Source organism: Saimiri boliviensis, chromosome 13 (assembly GCF_048565385.1).
Source record: "Saimiri boliviensis isolate mSaiBol1 chromosome 13, mSaiBol1.pri, whole genome shotgun sequence".
NCBI lineage: Eukaryota > Metazoa > Chordata > Mammalia > Primates > Cebidae > Saimiri > Saimiri boliviensis.
In genome coordinates, this window is record NC_133461.1 from 55,975,705 (window position 1) to 55,995,520 (window position 19,816).

The 19,816-nt window shown below is 43.9% G+C and overlaps 1 pseudogene; it reads right to left on the reverse strand.

Moving 5' to 3' along the window:
* Window positions 1-17,064: 17,064 nt before the first annotated feature.
* On the reverse strand, window positions 17,065-17,572 carry LOC120361669 (large ribosomal subunit protein uL23 pseudogene; annotated as a pseudogene).
* Window positions 17,573-19,816: the final 2,244 nt, after the last annotated feature.

Below are 19,816 nucleotides of genomic sequence, written 5' to 3' on the forward strand. Positions count from 1 at the left end.
CATGTTGCCACGGCTGGTCTAGAAATCCTGAGCTCAAGTGATCTGTCCACCTTGGCCTCCCAAAGTGCTGGGATTACAGGCATGAGCCACCATGCCTGTATTTCTGAGTGGCACTCTACTGTTTGGATTTATTTCTGAGTGGTATTCTACTGTATGGATATACCACACTTTGTTTATCCATTCACTTGTTGAAGGATATCTGGGTTGTTTTTAATTCTTGATGATTATGAGTAACACTGCCATAAACATTTGTGTATAACTAAGTTTTTATTTCTTTTGGGTAGATATCTAGGGGTAGGATTGTTGAGTTATATGGTGGGTATATGTTTAACTGTATAAGAAACTGACAGACAGCTGGATACTGTGGTTCATGCCTGTAATACAAACACTTTGGGATGCTGAGGTGGGGGGATTGCTTGAGGCCAGGAGTTGGAGGCTGCAGTGAGCTAAGAAGGTGCCACTGCACTCCAGCCTGACAGAGCAAGTCCCCTTCTCTAAAAACAAATCAAACAAGAAAGAAAAAGAAAAGGAAACGATAAAGTATTTCCAAAGTAGTGTCCTATGTGTATTTCCTCCAGGAATTTATGAGCATTCTGGTTGCTTTGCATCCTCACAGTGTTTGGTATTGTCACTTTTTTTTTTTTTTTTGAGTTGGAGTCTTGCTCTGTTGCCAGGCTGGAGTGCAGTAGCGCCATCTCATCTCACTGCAACCTCCACCTCCTGAATTCAAGTGATTCTCCTGCCTCAGCCTCCGGAGTAGCTGTGACTATAGGCATGCCCCACCACGCCCAGCTAATTTTTGTACTTTTAGTAGAGATGGGGCTTCACTATGTTTGCCAGGATGGTCTCGATCGCTTGACCTCGTGATCTGCCTGCCTCAGCCTCCCAAAGTGCTGGGATTACAGGCGTGAGCCACCATGCTCAGCTGCTTTTTTAATTTTAATTGTAATTTTTTTTGAGATGGAGTCTTGCTCTGTCACCCAGGCAGTGGTGTGATCTTGGCTCACTGCAGCCTCCACCTCCCAGGTTCAAGCAATTCTCTGCCTCAGCCTCCCAAGTAGCTGGGATTACAGGTGTGCACACCATCACACCTGGCTAATTTTTGTATTTTAGTAGACAAGGGTTCACCGTGTTGGTCAAGCTGGTCTTGAACTCCAGGCCCCAAGTGATCCACCCACCTCAGTCTCCCAAAGTGCTGAGATTATAGTCGAGAGCCACAGCATCTGGCCTTTTTTTTTTTTTTTTTTTTTTTTTTTTTTTGAGACAGAGTCATGCTCTGTTGCCCAGGCTGGAGTGCAGTGGCATGATCTCGACTCATTGCAAACTCTACCTCTCGGGTTCAAGAGATTCTTCTTCCTCAGTCTCCCAGATAGCTGGGATTACAGGCACGTACCACCATGCCCAGCTAATTTTTGTATTTTTAGTAGAGACGGGGTTTCACCATGTTGACCAGGCTGGCCTCAAACTCCTGACCTCAAGTGATCCTCCTGCCTTGGCCTCCCAAAGTGCTAGGATTACAGGCATAAGTCACTGCACCTGGCCTGTCACTATTTTTTTTTAAATTAGGCATTGTAATAGGTGTTAAACAGGTAGATGTTAAAACCAAATAAGTCAACTCAAGATTTTCAAACTACATGCACTATAGTGCATGTTTCCATTTCCTCAATATATGTGAAAGAAAGAAGTGAAAACATTAAGAAATTTCAGAAAATTAGAAGCAGAGAAAAAGTATGGGAATAATCTAAGATAGTTATACTCTCATTTTCTTTTTTATTATTTATTTACTTATTTTATTTTATTTTTTTTTTTTTTGAGACGGAGTTTCGCCCTTGTTACCCAGGCTGGAGTGCAATGGCGCGATCTCAGCTCACCGCAATCTCCGCCTCCTGGGGTCAGGCAATTCTCCTGCCTCAGCCTCCTGAGTAGCTGGGATTACAGGCACGTGCCACCATGCCCAGCTAATTTTTTGCACTTTTAGTAGAGACGGGGTTTCACCATGTTGACCAGGATGGTCTCGATCTCTCGACCTCGTGATCCACCCGCCTCGGCCTCCCAAAGTGCTGGGATTACAGGCTTGAGCCACTGCGCCCTGCGCTATTTATTTATTTTTAAGACAGGGTTTCACCATGTTGGCCAGGCTGGTCTTGCGAACTCCTAATCTCAGGTGATCCACCCACCTCAGCCTCCCAAAGTGCTGAGATTACAGGCATGAGCCACCACGCCCGGCCTCTCATTTTCTTTCGTAGTTCTTTTTTTTTTTTTTTTTTTTTTTTTTTTCAGTTTAAGCTGCTAGAAATATAAATGGTATCTGCTATGGTTTGAATCTGCTATGCTTTGCCCTTCAAAGCAGATGTTGAAATTTAATCCTCCATGTGGCAATTTTGAGAGGTAAGGCTTTTAAGAGGTGATTGGCTCATGAGGGCTTAGCCCTTATGTATGAATTAACCTCTTCATGGATTAATGGATTAATGGGTTATCGAGGGAGTGGAATGGGTAGCTTTATTAAAAAAGAAAGAGACTAGAGCTAGTATGCTGGAGCTCCTGGCCATCTGATACTCTCCATTGCCTTCGGACTCTTCAGAGTCCCCACCACCACACAGCTTTCAACAGATGTGGCTCTCGACCTTTGACTTCTCAGCCTCCCTAACTGTAAGAAAAGATTCCTTTTCTCATAAATTACCCAACTTCAGGTATTTGTTATAAGCAACAGAAAACAGATTAAGGCAGTATCAATCTGATTAAATAATAAGCAAAAGTTACTCTGCATAAAAAGATAAGAAAATTGAGCGAAGGTTCAAATACCTGACACATTAAGCAAACGCAGGAGTGCTGAATTTGAGCCCATTTTCGCTTTTCCGTAACTTCTCACGCCAGGATTTTCCTCCTACAGAAGTTAAGTAACAGCTGACACCTTCTCCACGCACACCTTTTCTCCAGCTTTAGACAAAAACAAACCAACCAGCCTCACACCTTGAAAGGGAGAGGCCATTGTCTGAGTCCCTTCAGGCTAGTGTATCAGAATACCATAAACGGGATGGCTTCACACAACAGACATTTATTTCTCACAGTTCTAAGAACTCCCTCCAGCCTCTTTTATAAGGGTGTTAATGTCACTCTAGAGAGGTCTGCCTTCATGAGCTAATCACCTCCCAAAGGCTCTCTTTTTTCTTTGAATTGCATTTTCCAATTAAAAAAAAAAAGTTTTTTGTTTTTTTCAAGACAGAGTCTTGCTCTGTTGCCCAGGCTGGAGTGCCATGGCACGATCTCGCTCACTGCAACCTCCACCTCCTGGGTTCAAGCAGTTCTCCTGCCTCAGCCTCCTGAGTAGCTGGGATTATAGGCACTCACCACCACACCCATTAAAAACTATGGGGTTTTTTGTTTTTTGTTTTGTTTTTAAGACAGAGTCTCACTCTGTTGGCAGACTGGAGTGCAGTGGCGCAATCTAGGCTCACTGCAACATCCACCTTCCAGGTTCAAGCGATTCTCCTGCCTCAGCCTCCAAGTAGCTGGGATAACAGGCACACGCCACCATCCCCAGCTAATTTTTTTATTTTTAGTAGAGACGGGGTTTCACTATGTAGGCCAGGATGGTCTGGATCTCCTGACCTCGTGATCTGCCTGCCTCAGCCTCCCAAAGTACTGAGATTACAGGCATGAGCCACCGCACTGGCCAAAAATTGCTTATTTATTTATGTATTTATTTAATTTATTTTTTGAGACGGTGTTTTGTTCTTATTGCCCAGGCTGGAGTGCAATGGTGCGATCTCGGCTTACTGCAACCTCTGCCTCCCGGGTTCAAGCGATTTTCCTGTCTCAGCCTCCCAAGTAGTTGGGATTACAGGCATTCGCCACCATGGCCAGCTAAATTTTTTTTCTATTTCTTAGTAGAAACAAAATTTCACCGTGTTAGCCAGGCTGGTCTGGAACGCCTGACCTCAGGTAATTCGCCTGGCTTGGCCTCCCAAAGTGCTGGGATTACAGGCACAAGCCACCATACCCAGCCAAAATTGTTTATTTTTTAGAGATGGGGTCTTGCTATGTTGCCTGGGCTGGAGTTCAGTAGCTATTCACAGACACACCATCAAGCCTGAAAGTTTTGCACTCCTGGACTCAAGCAATTCTCTTGCCTTGGCCTGCTAAGTAGCTAGGACCTCAATTTTTTTTTAATTGATATACAATTTCTATATCATGTAGTTCACTCATTTAAAATGTAGAATCCAATGGTTTTTAGTTTCTTTACAGAGTTGTGCAATTATCTCCACAATTTTAGAACATTTTTATCATCTTCTAAAAAAGCTCAATAACCATTAGTAGTCATTCACCATGTCTCTCCCCTCGCCTCTTAATACCACCACTTTGTTGTTATTGTTTTCTTTTATTACTTTTTTATTCCTTTTGTTTCTTTTTTGTATTTTCTCTAGAAATGGGGGTCTCAGTACGTTGCCCAAGCTGGTCTCAAATTCCTGGGATCCAGCCATCCTCCCACCTTGGCCTCCCAAAGTGTTGGGATTACAGGTATGAGCCACAACACCTAGCCAATACCATCACTTTGGGGGGTAGAATTTTAACATATCAATTTTGGGGAAACACAAATATTCTGCTCATAGCACCTACCATGAATTCAGTCGGTATGTTATTAAATGAAAGTAAAAATAGAGGCCGGGCGCGGTGGCTCAAGCCTGTAATCCCAGCACTTTGGGAGGCCAAGGCAGGTGGAGCACGAGGTCGAGAGATCGAGACCATCCTGGTCAACATGGTGAAACCCCGTCTCTACTAAAAATAGAAAATATTAGCTGGGCATGGTGGCACGTGCCTGTAATCCCAGCTACTCAGGAGGCTGAGGCAGGAGAATTGCCTGAACCCAGGAGGCGGAGGTTGCGGTGAGCCGAGATCGTGCCATTGCACTCCAGCCTGGGTAACAAGAGCGAAACTCCGTCTCAAAAAAAAAAAAAAAAAAAAAGAAAGTAAAAATAGAGTGGTCTTCAAAAACAGGCAAATTTGGGCTGAGTGCAGTGATTCATGCCTATCATCCTAGGTATTTGGGAGGCTGGGACGGGGATTTTTGAGCCCAGGAGTTCAAAGCTTCAGTGAGCTATTTTTGTTTGTTTGTTTGTTTGTTTGTTTGTTTGTTTTTGAGACAGGGTCTTGCACTGTCACCCAGGCTGGAGTGCAGTGGTGCCATCTTGGCTCGTGCTGCAGCCTTGACCTCCCAGGCCCAATTGATCCTCCCATCTCAGCCTCCTGAGTCCTGGAACTACAGGCACAGGCCACCATGCCTGGCTAATTTTTGTTTGTTTGTTTGTTTTTCATAGAGAGGGAGTCTCACCATGTTGCCCAGGATGATCTCGAACTCCTGGGCTCAAGCCATCTTCCACCTTGGCCTCCAAAAGTTCTGGAATTAGAGGTGTGAGCCACCATACCCAGCCCCTGTAGTGAGCTCTGATGGTGCCACTGCACTCCAACCTAAGCGACAGGGAGACGCTGTCTCTAAAAACAAACAAAACCCCAATTACTGCTACGAATAATTAACATCTACTGATCTCTCACTTTAAGCAAAATATTATCTAAAGTGTGTTACATGTATTTATTATTTTAATCCACCCAATGCACCTCTCATGTTTGATGGATGAGGAAAATGAGACACAGAAAATTTAGATAGTCTGTCCAAGGTCACTCAAAGAGTTGAAGGGCAGAGCAAGTACTCAAATTCAGAGTCTGGCTACAGGACTTCTCTCTTTTATCAATATGTTACACCGTATACAAAAATGTAAAGAACACAACAATGAAAAACAGTATGGCAAAGGAGGGCCTCAAAAAGTCAACAAAAGGAATGACCAAAAAAAGTTTTAAATGAGAAACAATATGAATGCCAGGTATAAAGTATTCTTAACAAAAAAATATTTTTTCACTGGACGCAGTGGCTCACACTTGAAATCCCAGCACTTAGAGAGGCTGGGGCAGGCAGACCACATGAGGTCGGGAGTTCGAAACCAGCCTGACCAACATGGAGAAACCCCGTCTCTACTGAAAATACAAAAATTAGCCAGGCACAGTGGTAGGTGCCTGTAATCCCAGCTACTAGGGAGGCTGAGGCAGGAGAATCACTTGAACCCGGGAGGCAGAGGTTACAGTGAGCCAAGATCACACTATTGCACTCTAGCCTGAGCAACAGAGCAAGACTCCGTCTCAAAAAAAAAAAAAAAAAAAAAAAAATTTTCTCCCAGAGCCTTCAGATGGAGACAAAAATATTGAACTTGAAGCATGACAGTCCAACTATATCAAACCTCCAGTTTAGAAGAAAGTCAGGGGACAGAGGAGCATGTTTTAAGATAACCTAGGGATGCAATCTGCAAAACGCAGAATTGGGGAAACTTTATTAATTGTAAGGGAAAACCTAAAATGGAGTAACAAAACAAACTAGGTCAGGCTTGGTGACTCACACCTGTAATCTCAGCACTTTAGGAAGCTGAGGTGAGAGGACTGAGCCCAGGAGTTTGAGACAGCGTGGGCACACAGAGACATTATCTCTACAAGAAAAAAATAATAATCAGCTGGGTGTTGTGGCATGCACCTGTAATTTTAGCTACTTAGGGGGCTGAGATGGAGGATTGCTTAAGCCCAGGAGTTTGAGGCTACAATGAGCTATGATCATGCCACTGCACTCCAGCCTGTGTGACAGAGTAAGACTCCATCTCTAAAAAAATTAAAAAAACAAACAGGATAGACAGATTGATAAAATATATGCATGTACGTCACAAATATGCATCAGCAATTTGCAACCAAATTCATTATTAGGTTCCTATCAGTATCTTTATTGTGAAGTTTTGGGGTTTCAAAAGTACCCATTAACCACACTCTCCATCTCCGGATTTTGAATTAAATTGAGAAAACCGATGGGGTCAGATTATCTGTTTTATTATTAGTGGTAAAGCTAGATTTAAAAACGTAGATTGGATTGGAAGATAAAATAAAATGCCCTCTTTCCCCCAAAGCACAACTCAGGATGAGCTTATAGGAAAAGCCAAATGCACAGAGCTCATTTACCATGCACAGAGAAGAAAGCCACACAGTGTGAAGCTCCTCCAGTCCTGCCTTTTGGCAGATGCCCCCAGGGAACGCCTGCAGAACACAGACTCCCTTGCTGAGGGAGGGAAACAAAATGGCCAACCCTCTTCTCCCCTCAATATTTTATGAGCTGTATTCTATTTTATGGGCTCAGGCAGGAAAGTGGAAAGAGGAAGAGATATATTGCCCTTATATGAAAGATAATTTGGGGGCCAGGCGCAGTGGCTTACACCTGTAATCCCAGCACTTTGGGAAGCCGAGGCAGGCAGATCATGAGGTCAAGAGATGGAGACCATCCTGGCCAACATGGTGAAACCCCATCTCTACATATAAAAAAAAAAAAAAATTAGCTGGGGATGGTGGCGCAAGCCTGTAGTCCCAGCTACTTGGGAGGCTGAGGCAGGAACATTGCTTGAACCCGGGAGGCGGAGGTTGCAGTGACCCGAGCTCGAGCCACTGCACTCCAGTCTGTCCAGCCTGGCGCCTGGCAACAGAGCAAGATTCTGACTCAAAAAAAAAAAAAAAAAAAAAGGAAAGAAAGATAATCTGGCCAGGTGCAGTGGCTCACACCTGTAATCCCAGCACTTTGGGAGGCCAAGGTAGGTGGATCACCTGAGGCTAGGTGTTCGAGACCAACCTGGCCAATGTGGTGAAACCCCATCTCTACTAAAAATACAAAAATTAGCTGGGCATGGTGGCAGACAACTGTAATCTGGCTACTCAGGAGGCTGAGGCAGGAGGATCACTTGACCCCGGAGGTGGATGTTGCAGTGGGCCAAGACTGTGCCATTGCACTCCAGCCTGGGGGACAAAAGCAAAACTCTGTCTCAAAATTTTAAAAAGATAATTTTTAGGTTAAAATTTTCATGAATATTCCCTGAGAGGTGTCATTTTATGAGAACATTTAATAAAAGCTAGAACCTGTTAAATATAATGAGGAAACACTAGCACATTATTTCTTACTGAAATATAATCCACAAAAAATAAATCTATAATAAATTCAAAATAATAAGTCAAAAGAGACTTTGGCCTAATAAACATGCTTCCCACTGAAATACAATGTGTTCTTTTTTTTCTTTTTCTTTTTTTTTTTTTTTTTTGAGACAGAGTCTCTCAAAAAAAGGCTGGAATGGGCCAGGCATGATGCCTCACGCTTGTAATCCAGGCACTTTGGAGGCCAAGGCGGGCAGATCACCTGAAGTTGGGAGTTCAAGACCAGCCTGACCAACATGGTGAAACCCTGCCTTTTAAATAAAATAAAATAAAATAAAAGGCTGAAATGCAGTGGCACAATTTCAGCTCACTGAAACTTCTGCCTCCTGGGTACAAGTGATTCTCCTGCCTCAGCCTCTGGAGTAGCTGGGACTACAGGTGTGTGCCACCACACCTGGCTAACTGTATTTTTAGTAGAGGCAGGGTTTCACCATGTTGGCCAGGCTAGTCTCAAACTCCTGACTTCATGATCTGCCCGACTCGGCCTCCCAAAGTGCAGGGATTATAGGTATGAACCTGGCCTACAATGTGTTCTTTTTTTTTTTTTTGAGATGGAGTTTCACTCTTGTTGCCCAGACTGGAGTACAATGGTACAATCTTGGCTCACTGCAACCTCCGCCTCCCAGCAAGTGATTCTCCTGCCTCAGCCTCCTTAGTAGCTAGGATTACAGGCATGTGCCACCACACGCAGCTAATTTTGTATTTTTAGTAGAAACAGGATTTCTCCATGTTGGTGAGGCTGGTCTTGAACTCCCGACCTCAGATGATCCGCCTGTCTCAGCCTCCCACAGTGGTGGGATTACAGGCATGAGCCACCATGCCTGGCCTACAATGTGTTCTTAATAGAACATTTGCTTCTTCTAAATTGGTTGCCAAGAAAGCAAACATATATACAGACATTGACAATGTTACACACAAAAAAAACTAAATAGATATAGAAGATACATACAGAAAGGCAAGGTTGTAGTTTAGTGGCTGGGAAAACTGGGTTAAAGGTGAAAGTGACTAACGGTGAGTAGATATGCAAATAAGGTGATCATCAGGAGAAAAGATGTGAAGAATTGGGCTCTGTGATTGTGCAAACTTGACTGGGCTGCAGGGTGCCAGATATTTGGTTAAACATTATTTCTGGGTCTTTCTGTGGAGTGTTTCTGGATGAGGTGAGCATCTGAATCAACAGATTCAGTAAAAAAGATAGCCCTTCTGAATGTGGTGGGCCTCATCCAACCCATTGAGAGCTTAAACAGAACAAAAAGGAATTTGCTGTCTCCACTTGCCTGAGCTGAGACATTGGTTTTCTGCCCTCACACTGGAACTCATACCATCCGTGCTCATGGTTATCAGGCACTGGGACTCACTCATCTTGAGCTATGCTACTGCCTTGCCTTAGTCTCTGGACTTCTCAGCCTCCATAATCATAGCCAATTTCTTTTTTTTTTTTTTTTCGAATTCATAAAATCACACGGATATTTAATATACTGCATTTTCCATATAACCCTGATGTTATGCCCTGAAATTCATGGAAAATGGTAAATACAATTGATTGCTGCAAAGCAAATTTTACTAGTAACCAGTCGAAAACACATGTGGAAGCCAGCCAATGGTATATATATTGATTGGGTTATTATTTTAAGTTTACAAAGGAAAAGTATTCACTCCCTGCTTTGCCAATTCCTTATAATCGGTCTCTTTCTGTGTGTCTCCTATAGGTTCTGTTTCTCTGGAGAATCTTAACACAGTCCCCCCAAAGAGTTTATTGCTTTTCGCTCTTGTGGCCCAGGCTGAAATGCAATACCACTATCTCAGTTCACCGCAACCTCCACCTCCCGAGTTCAAGCGATTCTCCTGCCTCAGCCTCCCCTGTAGCTGGGATTACAGGCATGTGACACCACCCCTGGCTAATTTTGTATTTTTAGTAGAGACTGGGTTACTCCATGTTGGTCAGGCTAGTATTGAACTGCCAACCTCAGGTGATCTACCCACCTCAGCCTCCCAAAGTGCTGGGATTACAGGTGTGAGCCCCCAAGCCGGATCTGGTTGTCTTTAATTTATTAATGCCCTGGCCGAGTGCAATGGCTCATGCCTGTAATCCCAGCACTTTGGGTGGTGGAGGCAGGCAGATCACCTGAGGTCAGAAGTTCGAGACCAGACTGGATAAGATGGCAAAACTCTGTCTCTACTAAAAATACAAAAATTATCCGGGCATGGTGGTGTGCATCTGTAACCCCAGCTACTCAGGACACTGAACCCAGGAAGCAGAGGTTGCAGTGAGCCGAGATCACACCACTGCACTCCAGCCTGGGCAACAGAGTGAGACTCTGTCTCATAGAAAGGCAAAAGAAAAAAAAATTTTTTAACATGAGATTTGGAGGGGACAAACAAGGTCAGCTTTGTCCTCAAATGGCCTGTTCCGTCACTGTGAAGGCTGTTTAACAGTAAACACAGGACAATCATGGCCTTAGCCGCCTTGCAGCTCCCCTCCTCCAGGACCTAGTGCTCCCCTGCAGCCAGCAGACAAGGGCCAATTATTATGAGATATGTAGTGACTCGGAACAAGAGCTGATAGAGAGGTTTTGTTTCCAGAGCATGCAGCTTACTGGAACCCTATTTCAGTCACAAGATACTGGATGATTTCTTACCTCTTCTCCTAAAGACAGGCTGACCCAGTGTGGTGTGATCCTCACCGGTAGTTCTAGGTTACAGTCAGGTAAAAATACAATGGTTGCTTAATTTTCCTGAGCATCACTGTAGACAGATGGAAATACACTTGATTACGGTGGTGTTTTTTTGTTGTTTTTTGTTTTTTTGAGACACAGTCTCATTCTGGCACCCAGGCTGGAGTGCAGTGACATGATCTCAGCTCACAGCAACCTCCGCCTCCCGGTTTCAAGTGATTCTCCTGCCTCAGCCTCCCAAACAGCTGGGACTATAGGCACCTGCCACCACACCTGACTAACTTTTTTTTTTTTAGTAGTATGTTAGCCAGGATGGTTTTGATCTCCTGACCTCGTGATCCATGATCCGCCTGCCTCGGCCTCCTAAAGTGCTGGGATTACAGGGGTGAGCCAGCTTGCCCAGCAGATTTCAGTGGTTTTAATATAATTGTCATGTTTTATTTTCCAGTTCATCAACTTTTATCTTTAATTACCCAAAGTTTAGTCTGTACTGACCTTTATATCAAGACATAATGGAGCCAGGAGTGGTGGCTCACGCCTGTAATCCCAGCACTTTCGGAGGCCGAGGTGGGTGAATCACCTGAGGTCAGGAGTTCAAGACCATGCTGGCCAACATGGTGAAATCTTGTCTCTTCTAAAAATTAGCTGGGCATGGTAGCACACACCTATAGTCCTAGCTACTAGAGAGACTGAGGTGGGAGAATTGCTTGAACCTGGGAGGTGGAGGTTGCAGTGAGCAGAGATTGAGCCACTTCACTTCAACCTGGGCAATAGAGTGAGACTCTGTCTCAATAAATAAATAAATAGCCGGGAGTGGTGGCTCATGCCTGTAATTCCAACACTTTGGGAGGCCGAGGCAGGTGAATCACTTGAGGTCAGGAGCTTGAGACCAGCCTGGCCAACATGGTGAAACTCCCTCTCTACTAAAAATATAACAATTAGCTGGCCGTGGTGGCATATGCCTGTAGTCCCAGCTACTTAGGAGGATGAGGCAGGAGAATCACTTGAAACTGGCAGGTGGAGGTTGCAGTGAGTCGAGATCATGCCATTGCACTCCAACCTGGATGACAGAGTGAGACTCTGTCTCAAAAAAAGAAAAGAAGACATAATGGAGCACACAAAAGGAAGAAAAGATTTCTACCCTCAAAAAAAAGGAACATTGGCTGGAGACACACTGCACAAGACAGCAAGACTTAAGGATATATACTCAGAAGCATGTGAGTATCGCAAGACAGCTTAGCACAGAGTAAACCACACAAAGGGAGGCCAACAGTGACTGTGACAGGGAGTGAAGGAGGGCAACTGGAGAATACATCCTGGGGGGTGGGAAAAGCACTGAGCCCAAGCTCTCATCCTGCAGACACCCAGGGCTTATTGTGGCCCTTGGGCAGTTAACTTGTCAGCTTTAGTTTGCTCAAATTGAAAACAAAAGGCAAGGACTAGATGGTCTGTAATGTCTTTCAGCTACAAGAATATAGGATTCTTAAGGACAAACACCTAGAACTTGGGAAGGTGAGGATGTTACAGATAAGAGGAAGGACGAGCACAAATCCACAGAAGTAGGAAAATGCTAGTTGTTTGTGCATAGGCAACCAGTGTTGTGGTGGGGTGGCAAAGACCTTAAACAAACCTGTTTAACTATTCTAATTCCTTTTCTTTTTTTTTTTTAGTTTTAAAAATAGAGGCCGGCTGTAGTGGCTCATGCCTGTAATACCAACACTTTGGGAGGTTGAAGCGGGCTGATCACGAGGTCAAGAGATCGAGACCATCCTGGCCAACAAGGTGAAACCCCATGTTGGAAATAGCTCTTCGGTGCCGCAAAGAAAAATTAACACTGAGACAAAGGATCTTTCAGCAATGCAATTTTTACTTCCTGGACTGCAGGAAGGGTACACCTGGTAGCCATTGTGCCATGAGAATACAAAGAACAAAGGGAACACACACAAAGTTATTCCTTAGTCATTTGGGGTTGTCCTTACTGCTGTGTCTGATTTCTGTTGTCTGGAGCCAGACTTCACAATCTAAACTAGAATCTGGTTGGCTAACAACTTAAAACTTTTCTAAACAGGTAAAAGCAATGGAGAGCTGGGACATGCCTGTGAGCACATCCAGCAAGATATATTGGTTAAAGTACAAGGACCTAGAATGTTCTACATGCCTGTAAGCACAGCATGTCTAACAGCTACATAGGATAGGGCTTAACAAAGTTATTAGCATACTTATTCTTTTTTTTTTTAAATTTTTAAATTTTATTTATTTATTTATTTTAGAGACGGGGTTTCACTATTTTGGTCAGGCTGATCTTGAGTTCCTGACCTTGTGATCTGCCCACCTTAGCCTCCCGAAGAGCTGGGATTATAGGCGTAAGCCACCACATCTGGTTAGCACACTTATTCTTTAACAAGAAAGAAAAATTTTAAAAGGAACTTTTCTACTTCCCACACCCCATCTCTACTAAAAATATAAAAATTAGCCCGGCATTGTGGCGTGTGCCTGTAGTCCCAACTACTCGAGAGGCTGAGTAGGAGAATCATTTGAACCCGGGAGGCAGAGGTTGCAGTGAGCTGAGATTGTGCCACTGCACTCCAGCCTGGCGACAGAGTGAGACTCTGTCTCAAAAAAAAAAAAAAAAAAAAAAAAAAAAAAAAGGCGAGAGAGAGAGAGAGAGACGCTGTCTCACCATGTTTCCCAAGGTGGTCTGGAATTCCCGAGCTCAGGTGATCCACCGGCTTCGGCCTCTCAATGCTGAGGGAGCCACCATGCCCACCCCTGTTTAACTATTCTAAAAACTCTGAGGGCAATAAACTCGGAAATAGGTAAAACAGTGCTAAGCCAGGTAAGGGACATTAAGCAGGGTCACAGTGGAGAAAGAGATACTGTGTTTCCTGCAGGCAGAGTTGGACTTCATGCTCCCTCCCTCACTTCGAATTGTCTTCGTGGAACTACACTGCAACCCCTTCCCCAAACCCACACCCCAAATACAATAATAAGAGGGTGTGGTGACAGATGCCCTGTCATTAGAGCAGCATCAAGTAGCCCCTTTTATGCATCAAGGAGCCAAATGATGGTGCTGAAAAGATGGTGGCCATTCCAGTCAGTCTGATCAGGCCTGGCATGGAGAGTAAATGTCTTTCCAAGAAGGGCACAGTCATGGCCATGCAGGAATGTCCAAATGCTGGTGATGACTGCCAGATTTCATTCTCTGAAAACTTCCCCATAGCATGCAGGATCTCTCAGGCCATCCTCTTCCCAGCACCCCCAGCCATGGCAACATAGCCATGTAGCTGCTCCAGCGTATGGGAGTCTCAGTGTCTGTGAAGCCGGTCCTGCCCACTGGCTGGCATAGAACACTCTCCATATTCAGTCATGATCCCTGAGGAGGAAGTAGCTTGTGTAGCACCCCTGAATTGCTGCTCCTCACCAGTTCTTCTCTTCCAGTGCATGAGCCGCAGAGCTTCTTGGGAGCCCAGAACTTTTGCATAGATTTCACAATGTTGCCGGGCGCGGTGGCTCACGCCTGTAATCCCAGCACTTTGGGAGGCCGAGGCGGGTGGATCACGAGGTCAGGAAATCGAGACTATCCTGGTCAACATGGTGAAACCCCATCTCTACTGAAAATACAAAAAATTAGCTGGGTATGGTGGTGCGTGCCTGTAATCCCAGCCACTCAGGAGGCTGAGGCAGGAGAATTGCCTGAACCCAGGAGGCAGAGGTTTCGGTGAACCGAGATTGCGCCATTGCACTCCAGCCTGGGTAACAAGAGCAAAACTCCGTCTCAAAAAAAAAAAAAGATTTCACAATGTTTCTTTAATCTTTCTTCTTTGGCAAGAACTGCCAGTTTTCTGGCTTTGTTGGCCAGGATAAATCCCATTCAGCAGCATAGTTACCATCAGGTGTGGCATCATCCAATGTGTAGGCAATTGGAGCTCCCTCTCCATCAATAATCATGGTTCCACAGTAATTCTCTTTCCTCCAAAAGGGATTTGTATAATAAACTATACACTTGACTGGGCGCTGTGGTTCACACCTATAATCCCAGCACTTTGGGAGGCTGAGGTGGGCAGATCATCTGAGGTCAGAAGTTCAAGACCAACCTAGCCAACATGGTGAAACCCCTGTCTCTACTAAAAATACAAAATTAGGCCAGGCGCAGTGGCTCAAGCCTGTAATCCCAGCACTTTGGGAGGCCGAGGCGAGTGGATCACGAGGTCAAGAGATCGAGACCATCCTGGTCAACATGGTGAAACCCCGTCTCTACTAAAAATACAAAAAATTAGCTGGGCATGGTGGCTCGTGCCTGTAATCCCAGCTACTCAGGAGGCTGAGGCAGGAGAATTGCCTGAACCCAGGAGGCGGAGGTTGCGGTGAGCCGAGATCGCGCTATTGCACTCCAGCCTGGGTAACAAGAGCGAAACTCTGTCTCAAAAAAAAAAAAAACAACAACAAAATTAGCCATGCGTGCTGGCACATACCTGAAATCCCAGCCTATGGGGGAGGCTGAGTCAGGAGAATGGCTTGAACCCAGGAGGATGAAGTTGCAGTGAGCTGAGATGGCGCCATTGCACTCCAGCCTGGGAGACAAGAGTGAAACTCTGGCTCAAATAAATAAATAAATAAACTATACACTTGATGACTGAACCCAAAGGCACACAGGTGATCTGCCAGCCTCTCATCATTGGCAGAGGGAGACTGAAGTGAATCCTCATGCCCAGGGTAAAAACAATAGTGCTAAACATATATTTAGCTTATGTTTACTGGTTTATTGTGAAGGATATTACAAAGGATACAGAAGAAGAGATGCATAAGGGATGTGGAGCTTTCATGCCCTCCCCAGTGCACCACCATCCAGGAAACTCCGCTTGTTCAGCTACCTGGAAGCTCTGATTGTCATGTTGTAAAACGTGGCAATACTCTAGGCCAGGTGCTCACACCTGTAATCCCAGCACTTTGGGAGGCCGAAGTGGGTGGATCACTTGAGGCCAGAAGTTCAAGATTAGCCTGGCCACCATGGTGAAACCCCGTCTCTACAAAACATAGAAAAATTAGCTGAGTGTGGTGGTATGTGCCTGTAGTCCCAGCTACTTGGGGGGTTTAGGTGGGAGGATAGCTTGACTCCAGGAGGCAGAGGTTGCAGTGAGGCAAGATCATACCACTGCACTCTATTCTAAATGACGGAGCCAGATGTCTCAAAATAAAAAAATAAAATGAAATGAAATGCAGTAATATTCTTGGAGAAAATAGTTGCCATTCAAATCCAGAAGGTAAAGAGTTTAGTCCCTTCAAGCAATGAGTTGGTACAACATAAATACTGCATTTCCTACTATATGGTAGCCAAGGGTAATAATCAAATGTCAGATAATAATAAGTGTTGCTGAGAGAGATCCAAGATGGCCGACTAGCAGCAGCTCAGGATTGCAGCTCCCAGTATAAATGTTAGTTAAATGCCCCTTCCATTAGCATCAATTAAATTTTGTTCTAGTGTTGGCAGCATTGAGTTTCAATGCTGTCTCACAATCACTGCACTCTCTCTTTCCCAATGCACAGATTCTCTCTTTAAGCCATCTGGCCACTACCAGGTAATAAGGGAGGGGTGGTATTGGCAATTCAAGAACGTATTTTCTACTCTCTTTAATGCCTTTTTCAGTAATAAGACATTAAAAACAAATACTGTGATGACTCACCTGATTTTTGTGTTCTTATAAAGTTGCTTTTATAGATAATTGTCAAACCTGGTGTTTCCGAGATGATAATCAGTGGAAACGTCTGTTGAGCCACATTCTTTCACAATTCAAGCTAATTTTTATATAGTCACTCCAGCTGCCTTATGATTGCTGTTTGTAAATTCTTAATCCCCTTTTATCCTCTTTCTTTGGATGCAAAAACTTTTGTAGTTTGTAGTAAAAATCTCAGTCTTTATTGCTGTTGTCTTAATATCCAGTGAATAGTCTCTGTCTTTTGATTTCATTGTTTAATACTTATATTTAATGCTAGAATTGATATGTTTGAATTTATAATTTTTATTTTACTTTGTCTCATATGTTTTATTCTTTATTCCACCTTTAATGTTTTTTGATCTAAGTGAATATTTTTCATCTATTTTAATTCATTTAATAATTTTTCTTTTTTGGCTTTCTATAGGAATGTTAATCCTATATAGTTTTATTCCCTTTCCCTATGAATGTAGTACTACTGTTATACTTTTCTATGTATGTTACACACTTAAAAATATTCTTATAGTTATTTCTTAATGCAAGTTTTTTTTTAAGTAAGCTGGAATAAAACACAGCAATTATATATATATATATATATTTTTTTTTTATGGTGAAAAGATATACATATATTTACAATTAGCCAGCTGGACTCCATTTAGATGATCCCAATTTTGTTGGCAACATCCAAAGCATCGTAATCAGGAGCCAGTCAAACATATGCCTTCTTCTCTCCATCAGGCCGAATCAGGGTGTTGACCTTGGCCACATCAATGTCATAGAGCTTCTTCACAGCCTGTTTGATCTGGTGCTTGCTGGCTTTAACATCCACAATGAACACAAGTGTGTTGTTGTCTTCTATCTTCTTCATGGCAGACTCAGTGGTCAGCGGAAACTTGATGATAGCATAGTGGTCCAGTTTGTTTCTCCTGGGGTGCTCTTCCGAGGATATTTGGGCTGCCTCCGGAGTCGCAGTGTCTTGGGCTGCCAGAAGGTGGGTGACGTGTGGATCTTCTTTTTTTTGTGGCTGTGGACACCTTTCAACACTGCCTTCTTGGCCTTTAAAGCCTTCGCTTTGGCTTCGGCTTTAGGCGGGGCAGGAGCTTCCTTCTTTGCTTTCGGCGCCATCTTGTGAAAAGGCAATTATATATTTAAAAATAATAATAAGTGTTGGTGATGTTATTTGGATCTTTGTCCCCTCTAAATCTCATGTTGAGATGTGATTCCTCGTGTTGGAGGTATGGCCCGATGGTGGCTGTGTCATGGGGCTGGATCTGTCATAAGTAGCTTGGTGCTGTCTTTGAGATAATGAGCTCTGAGTTCATGAGAGATCTGATTGTTTAAAAGCATGTGGCATCTCCCCATTCTCTCTCTCTTATCACCATGTGACGTGCCTGCTCCTGCTTTGCCTTCTACCCTGAGTAAAAGCTCCCTGAGACCTCACCAGAAGCTGAGCAGATGCTGCCACCATGCTTGTACACCTTGCTGAACCATGAGCAAATTTAAAAAAATTTTTTTTTTTTCCAGACAGGGTCTCACTCTATCACCTAGGCTAGAGTGCACCTTCTGGGTTCAAGCGATCCTCTCACCTCAGCCTACTGAGTAGGTGGGATTACAGGCATGTGCCACCAAGCCTGGCTAGTTTTTGCATTTTTTATAGAAATGGAGTTTTGCCATGTTGGCCAGGCTGGTCTTAAACACCTGACCTCAAGTGATCCGCTTGCTTTGGCCTCCCAAAGTGCTGAGATCACAGGTGTGAGCGCTGCTCCTGGCCAAAACTCTTTTCTTTATAAATTACCCAGTCTCAAGTATTCCTTTATAGAGTGATGCAAGAATGGACAAATGGTTGGTAAGGATGTGAAAATGGGATTATGTATTATTGGTGTTAATATAAAATGGTGTAACCACCTTGGAAAATAGTTTATCAATTCCTCAACGTACTAAATATATAGTTAGCATATGATTCAGCAATTCCACTATTAGGTGTATACATACCCAGGAGAATCAAAAAAACCAACAGAAACTTACAAATATTTATAGCAATATTATTCATAATAGCCAAAAACTGGAAATAACTCAAATGTTCAATTGAGGAATGGATAAAATATACACATTTTTAAATGCATGAATTTTATGGCATGTAAATTGTGTCTCAATAAAGCTATTTAACAAAGAATGATATTCAAATGGCAGTAAAAATTCAAACAAATTTTAAGATTTAAACCAGACATAGTGGCTTATGCCTGTAATCCTAACACTTTAAGAGGCCTAAGCAGGCGAATCATTTAAGGCCAGGAGTTCAAGACCAACCTGGCCAACATGATGAACCCCATCTCTATTAAAAATACAAAAAGTAGCAGGGCATAGTGGCACACACCAATAGTCCAGCTACTTGGGAGGCTAAGGCACGAGAATTGCTTGAACCAGAGAGGCAGAGGCTACAGTGAGCCGAAATGGTGCCTAATAGTAGATCAAATGAGGTCAGGAGTTTGAGACCAGCGTGGCTGACAGGGCAAAATCCCATCTCTAATAAAAATACAAAAATTCGGCCAGGCGCAGTGGCTCACACCTCTAATCCCAGCACTTTGGGAGGCTGAGGCAGGTGGGTCACCTGAGGTCAGGAGTTCAAGACCAGCCTGACCAACATGGAGAAACCGAATCTCTACTAAAAATACAAAATTAGCTGGGTGTGGTGGCACCTGTTTGTAATCCCAGCTAATTGGGTAGCTGAGGCAGGAGAATCATTTGAACCTGGGAGGTGGAAGTTGTGGTGAGCCGAGATCACGCCATTGCACTCCAGTCTGGGCAACAAAAGCAAAACTGTGAAACTCCGTCTCAAAAAAAGAAAAAGGAATTAGTGAGTATGGTTGTGGACTCCTGTAATTCTAACTGCTTGGGAGGCTGAGGCAGGGAGAATCGCTTGAACCTGGGAGGCGGAGGTTGTAGTGAGCTGAGATCGTGCCACTGCACTGCAGCCTGGGCGACGTACTCTGTCTCAAAAACAAACAAACAAAAACAAACAAAAAACCCAACCCCCCCAAAACACAAAAAAAGACAGTATAATTATTTGCATAGCTTTTACCTTGTATTAGGTGCTATAAGTAATAGAGATAATTTAAAGTGTATGGGAGGATGTGGATAGGTGATGTGAAAATACTTCAGTTTTTTTTTTGTACTTTAGGTTCTAGGGTACATGTGCAGATCATGCAGGATTGTTGCATAGGTGCATACACGGCAATGTGGTTTGCTGCCTCCATCCCCTTGTCACCTATATCTGGCATTTCTCCCCATGGCATCTCTCTCCAACCTCCCCACCTCCTGCTGTCTCTCCCCTATCCCCCTTCAAAAGACCCCAGTGTGTGATGCTCCCCT